The sequence below is a fragment of the Arvicola amphibius genome, chromosome 12, assembly GCF_903992535.2.
Source record: "Arvicola amphibius chromosome 12, mArvAmp1.2, whole genome shotgun sequence".
In the NCBI taxonomy this organism is placed as follows: Eukaryota; Metazoa; Chordata; class Mammalia; order Rodentia; family Cricetidae; genus Arvicola; species Arvicola amphibius.
In genome coordinates this window covers 59,801,296-59,808,719 of record NC_052058.2, presented here as the reverse complement: position 1 = coordinate 59,808,719, position 7,424 = coordinate 59,801,296, and the positions used below count along the sequence as shown (strand labels likewise).

At 40.9% G+C, this 7,424-nt stretch overlaps 1 pseudogene; it reads left to right on the top strand.

The window, feature by feature from the left end:
* The first annotated feature begins 3,529 nt into the window (after positions 1 to 3,529).
* Positions 3,530 to 4,269, top strand: LOC119827124 (annotated as a pseudogene).
* The last annotated feature ends 3,155 nt before the right edge of the window (positions 4,270 to 7,424 follow it).

The window sequence follows — 7,424 nt, the reverse complement described above, 5'->3', positions numbered from 1 at the left end:
TATAATAGTGGTAGAAAAATTTATAAAAAGTAGCAGCAAATCAGCAATATTTAAGAAATTTAAAAATACATACCAGGTGGTGGTGATCCCAGAAACTCAAGCTCGGCTCAATGTAAAGAAAATAAAGTCAGCCAACACAAATACACTCAACATATCTATGGAGTCATGTGCTAGTGTGCCCCAGCACTGTGTCAGAAGGGGGTGCAATCACCCACGGGCGTAGGTTTGCTCTTGGAGTGGAGGAAGGGTACTAAATCTACACCGTGGAGGTGGCTCTACAATTCTGTGACTATACTACACTGTTGAGTGGCATTTTCATAAGCTAGTCTTTTGATATGCAAATTACATCTTTTTATAAATATGTTGAAAGATAATAAAGCATAAACCATTGACTTGACCATAGGTAATATTTACTGGAAAATAATGAACATTTAAGGCATTTAAGTGGGATTCTGTATTTTTATCACCACTCCTGTCATCCAAAAGACTGAAGTGAAGTTCCAAAATCTTAAATTTATTAGCTATTCTCAAATTCTTGAAGTTTTAATTTAAACAAATTTATCAAATGTATACTGTATACATACATAATACTACATGAAGTCGAATACATGTGTATATATATTTGATACTTTGATAGATGAACACATAAAGCTCCATTGGTAACCTAGATTTAAAGCACATATATAAGAATATCTACTCTTAATAATTATAATCTATGGGCAGTGATGATGTATACTTTTAATCCTAGCACTTGGAAGGCAGAGGTATGTGGATCCCTGAGTTCAAGGACAGTACAGTTTACAGAGTGAGTTCCAGGACAGCCAGGGCTACACAGAGAGACCCTGTCTTGAAAAACAAAACAAAACAAAACAAAAAGGACCCAAAAATGACTAAAATGCTGATAACTTATTTTATTACAAACTTCAAATCACATCACTTAACCACATGAGTTTTCTACTTCATTAAATGTTGTCATTTATGAATTACCTAAAATTAACATCAACTATTTAACATATATTTTATATATAATTTTTATCTTTAGATTATCTGCATTAATACCAAGTTCATGATATTAGATATCTTATTATCTGGATATAGTAAGAAAATGTAAACTTTGGAGCCTCTCAAAAGTCCTGGGAAATTGTTACTTCATTACAATTTCTGTACCTGGAATCATGTATATGTAGATAATAAATTGTGCCCATCAATAGGAAAGCTATGGTCAAAGTGGCAGTTTTTTTTTTACTTTACTTGTGAGTAATTGGGGCTTATTTCTTCTGACCCTAACTTCAATGCTCTTTCAAATACCCTCAAGACCAAAAGCCACCCTTATGTAAGAATGGGCCTTCAAGAAAGCTAGGTGGAATCATACATCTGAAATTGTTTCATAGCTTCCTTGGTCTCGGGAAGGAGAGCCCAAGGAGAGTATTGTGTTAGGGAAGCCATGCCAAGGCATTGAGGGGAAAGACCAGAGATCCAGCCACACATTCTGTAGACACATCTTGGCGTAGCAATGAGAACTGGGTTTTATCTGGGATAAGCTACAAAGTCCTTGTGATCTCTGAATCATCCCACTGTGCAGCAAATCATTCAGCAACAAGTCATAAATTTAATTAATTTTTCACTTTCTCCCATGTTTTTAAAATGCTAGTTAAACCCTTTTAGCCTCTGCTTTTCCCTTTTGCTGTGAACTCTCTAGACAGCCTTAGATCTGTGGCTCTAAGCCTCTTCATGTTAATTCCACAGCCAGATTGATGTTTTTATTGCCTTGTTTCATTTCTAATCAATCTTTAGTTTTCAAAGGGCATTTCCTTACATGCTTGAATATTTTCTTTTCTTGCGTGTAGGAAGCGCTGGTAAATTTTCTAAACTTTCCTCTCTGCCTTTATCTTCAGTTCCATCAGTGACCACTTGGCCTTTGATATTTTTCATGGGCTTCTGCTAAGGATGTTGACACTTCAGTGGGTCTAAGAATAATTGCAGGGCTGTGTAGTGGATGAGATATTTTGCTCTGCGGGACATGCTGATATATCAGCAACAGTTTTCAGAGGCATGAGATCTTAACCTAACGAAGAAATGTCACACAGGATGACTTCCTTGGCAAGGTAACTGCCCTTTGGGGTAGTGGGAAGTTATGTTACTGACCTCACTACATTTCTACTGAGTTGGATTGAAAGCAACATGGCAAACTCTTTTTGCCAGGAGAAATGGACCTGATCTGTCAGTTGGAAAGTTTCTAGCATCCTGACTTCAATTATTTGCTCAGTTTGATTTAAGCCTCAGAGAAGCTGAATTTCTCTATTCTGTCTCTCTCTCCTCTGTCTCTCTCTCTCTCTCTCTCTCTCTCTCTCTCTCTCTCTCTCTCTCTCTCTCTCTCTCTCTCTCTCTCTCTCGTGTGTTTGTGCATACTGTATTCATGGGTGTGCACATGTGTGTTGCTGGTATGAACACAGAAGAGGACATCTGGTGTCCCACTCTATCATTCTCTTCCTTACACCCCCCAACACAGGATTTCTCCCTGAACCTGAAGCTTGCTACTTTAGCTAGGCTGGCTGACCAGCAAGCTCTCAGGATCTACTCATTTTCTGCCCCAAGTGCTGATAATACTGGCGTGCACAACCATGTTTGGCTGCAATTGGGTTCTGGGTATTCTAACGGTCTACTGCTTTTACAGGAAATGTTCTTGTTCGCCGAGTCACCTTCACAGTCCCAAAGATGAATGTCTTTTTTGGTCAGCAATGCTAGAATAGTATATTACCAAAATGAATTAATGCGATGCAAAACACGGCCACAACATTTGTGCACACAGGCAAGTTGCCAGGAGACAAGGCAGAGTCCTACTGCTAAGTACTTTGCTCAAAACCTTGAAAACATTTTATTTATTTATTTTTATTTTTTATTGCACATCACTCCTTTATTATACTGATCTGGAAAGAGATTTGGTATGCCCCAAACAAGTTCTGAACCCACATGGTAGGGTCAAGCAGCTGGAACATGATTCAGACAGCGAAAGACAAAACCCTGGACATGATCAAAGGACACTTCACCTCCACAAGACAAGGAGAAGGATCCTAACACACAGTAAGAGACGCTCCTGTCCCTTGAGGACAAGTTTATCCCACTTGATATGAGGGATGGCTTATTTTCTGGTGACCTGTAGGACTATTTCAATCACCACTCGAAACCTCAGAGGGGCTTTTGTGTGCTGATAAATATATATGTACTTTTTTTGTTTTGTTTTTGTAAAAGTAAATGTAACACATAGACTTGACAGGATTGATCCCAACCTTCTGGGGCCAGCAGCTTCTCTAGGGTAAGAGAGGAAGGCAGTATCTTCTAAATCATCTTTTAAATGCAAGCAACTTTCACCTTCCACTGGAATGACTACAGCCCCCAGTTATGTAACTGCGGAAGAGTGCAGGACAGGCTCCAGGGACAAAACTAGGCTGCAGCTTTTCACTGGTTGGGCCACAGCATGGTTCCTCCTTGATGTCCTCCTAAAGCAGACCCTTGTAAACAAAGGATCTCCATGGCTGCCTACAAGCTAGTCTTCATCAGGCACCTGGAACCGGAAGAACGGTTTCAGCCTGACCTAAGCCGGGCGTGCCACAAGGAGGCCAAGCACCGCAGACAGGCGTTGCGAGATGCTGGCTTTGAATTCGACATCTGCTTCACTTCTGTGCAGAAGAGAGCAATCTGGACCCTCTGGATAGTCCTGGATGCCATTGACCAGATGTGGCTGCCAGTGGTCAGGACCTGGCGCCTCAATGAACGACACAATGGGGGTCTGACTGGTCTCAATAAAGCAGAAACTGCAGCTAAGCATAGTGAGGCACAGGTTAAGATCTGGAGGCGATCTTACGATGTCCCACCACCGCCAATGGAGCCCGATCATCCCTTCTACAGTAATATCAGTAACGATCGCAGGTACACAGACCTTACTGAGGACCAGCTACCGTCCTGTGAGACCATGAAGGACACTATTGCCAGAGCACTGCCCTTCTGGAATGAAGAGATTGTGCCCCAGATCAAAGAGGGGAAAAGAGTCCTGATTGCGGCCATGGCAACAGCCTTCGGGGGATCGTCAAGCATCTGGAAGGTCTCTCAGAAGAGGCCATTATGGAGCTGAGCCTGCCAACTGGCATTCCCATTGTCTATGAATTGGACAAGAACTTGAAGCCCGTTAAACCCATGCAGTTCCTGGGAGATGAAGAGACCATGCGGAAAGCCATGGAAGCTGTGGACGCTCAGGGCAAGGCCAAGAAGTGAAGCGGAGCAGACAGACTTCTACCCCAAGATCCTCCTCCCTGCCTGTTTCTGCCCCCTGCACCCTTCCCAACACCCATCGCTGACTCCATGTTTAGGATCTTAAGTTTAAGTTGTAGCTGCAGATGGGAAGCCGTGGCTCCCAGTTTTGTTTTAGTATTTTATCCCTTGCACCCACTCCCTTCATAGAATCTAGCCAGTAACACCTCTAGGGTGCAGGTTCTTGGTCCACATCCAGGGACGGCTCCTCTTCCCAGGAGAGTTGAGAGGTAGTAAAAACATTTTAAATCGCCTCAAAATCTATACCAAAACTGTTCTTTTCCTTGACTCTTGGGTATGAGCAGCAAGCTAAGTATCACGGGTTCAAGGCTGGGGACTTGACTTTTGTGTGTAGAAAGGCTTTTTTGAAAATAAGGCTAGTTTACATTCCTAGGTAGAGTAGGGGCACTCAGCTACATGTAAAAACTCATAGGATCTTTCTTCCCAGTTGTAAGGAGTTTAACACAGTCACAGTTCTGAAGCTGGAACATGGTGTGCTCTCGCTCTTAGGTGGCATTCTCTTCCTGTTTAGGGGGCTTTATCTAACTATGTGAGTCCTTCGGTTCCCTCCCACTTCTCCTTCCAGGCTGAGTCCCTAGTTGGTTCACTGATAGTCAGATTAACATTCCTCTTCTAGCTGTGCTGATATCTGTGCACTAAGACTCCACACTTAGTCCTCCTAAATTCTAGCTCACCCAAGAGGAAGTACCCAGCCCCTGAGGAGCGTTGCTGAGTTCATGGCCCTGGTTACACAACTGGCTTAGCACTGTGACCTCAGGCTCTTTGCTTGTAAATTCCAACAGATCACCTCATTAGGTTGTAAGAATTAAAAAAATCTTGGTATGTAACAGAGTCAAATATGTCACAGTTTTGCTTAGCTGTTTTCTATTATCACTCTCAATTAATGAGAATAATTTTCATTTCTCAGATTCTACCTTTTTCCTTAGGAATTTCAGTCTTTTTTGTATGCTATAAATTTTGATATTCTGGTAATTCATGTTTGCCATTTCTCATCATAATACTATAAAACATATATTGCATAAGCTACCAATGAAAACAAATTATACATCATACATTTTTTTGACTGATGATTTGGTAATAGCTATTTTCCACACACTTTTTATAGGAAGAGATACCAAATAAATTCATAGTTATTATAATTTTGAATCAATGACAGGCACAAATAATACCCTTTCAAGTTACTGGCACCACAGTGGAAATATTTGTGAGATCCATTAGTGGTACAGTCTCAGCCACTTCAAACACAGTGGTGGTTGATGTCAATAATTAAAGGGAAATCTAAATTTTAGTTAGAATTTGGGGAAAATGAAAGTTCTTCCCCTGTTGAGCCTCACAAACAATCACATGTACAGTCCCTAAACCCAAGTTGGGAGCTTATGCTATAGAGCTGTACTTAGCCACTTTAACAACTAGCCAGAGTAATGTTCCAAACTGTGGGTCATGTATTATATATATGCACTTCAGAAGTAGATATAAAGTATATGTGATTTGACTTCTAGGCAGAAATGCACACACACACACACACACACACACACCACAACTGTAAACAAAAATAATTATTAACATACTGTCTAAAACTGCAAAAGACCCATACAGTTCAAATATCCAGCAGTAGACATTGAAAATAATTTTTATAATCCACACATTGTAAAATACAAGTTGTTTTTTGTTAACAAGAAAAAAGTAAAGATTGACACTCATCTTTATGCTGGCATCAAAGAAACAAAGTTAGAAATTATATATAGCGTATACAGTTACTGTTAACAGTGGCTATGAGGTGCTGAAAGAGGGAAACCTCTACTTTCTACCCATTTTGGTAAACATTTTGTTTTCTACTAAGACTGTATCTCCTATTATAAAAATATGAGAATGTTTATTATGGGATAAAAAAGTCAAGCCTAGGCTTTTCTGGCACCCAAAAGCCAATATTTTACAGAATGTGCAGGAACCAAACATCTCTAGTGTTACTCAAATGCCTGCGGGTAGTCTGAGAGAAATAACCTCTGGGGAATTTCCCATAATTCCTAGATAAGGATAATACCTGTGGTCCCCAAGCAACAGTCTGATGGGTTTTTATTACTCAGATATGAACTACTGCTTAATCTCAAAATCAAATAAACATTTTTGTTTTAAGTCTGGAAATATTTCCTGTTGGTGGGTCCCACGGTTTCCACATTCTTCAGAACTGCTGATCCTTGATGCAAACCAGGGATTCAAACCACGCCCCTGTGCCTATCTCATGTGCTTTCTCTTCCCTTTAGTGCTCCTTCCCCAGGCTGAAGCCGGGCCTGTAATTTGGTCTTTTCAAGATAAAATTCCCTTTGAGTCATTGTCACCTGTAGTACTACCATGAGAGAAGAGCAGACTTCAGTACAGGACAACTTTTATGAGCATAACAGTGGGAAAGTATGCAAGAAATGTATGTGCTTTTGTAATAAAGATACTTTTTTCACATCTAGTAACTTGCCAGTTTACAGCTATGTAGTTCTGTGCCTCCCATTCATGTCTTTAGCTGCACACACGCTTGTGACCCTCCTCTTTGTCCTCCTAGTGTTTGAATCTGTTCCTCATTCGTGGCCATGAACGTGCATCCTCCCTCCTGCCATCCCTAAGCAACAGCCTGATGGTTTGATGTTACTCAGATATGAACTACCATTTAATCTCACAGGGACCACGCTTGTGACACTGTGACTTCCTATCTCTCAGAGAACCCTCCACTCATCTCTTAAATGTCACGGTTCCCTAGAATTCTGTTCATTCTCACAAAGCAATGACTCATAGACTCTCCAAGCTCAACACCCTACGTTCATCACTTTTCTCCCCAAACATTCCCTTCTCTCTGGTATGCATTTCCTATCCCAAGTCATGCCATCTTGATTTTCTATTTACCGTGGTCCGAACATTAGTTATCTTGCTAGACGACGCCTCACACAGCATCCTGTATCCAATCTAACTTTTCAATCTCTAGATTTCACCCCAGGATTTTTTTTATTCAGTTTACCCACTGTTATTACAATCCTGGGGCCTCATTGCCTCTCAGTGGGGCAACTGTGCCTTCTTTATTATTGCCTCCTCTTTATATGTACCTAAGCTATCTC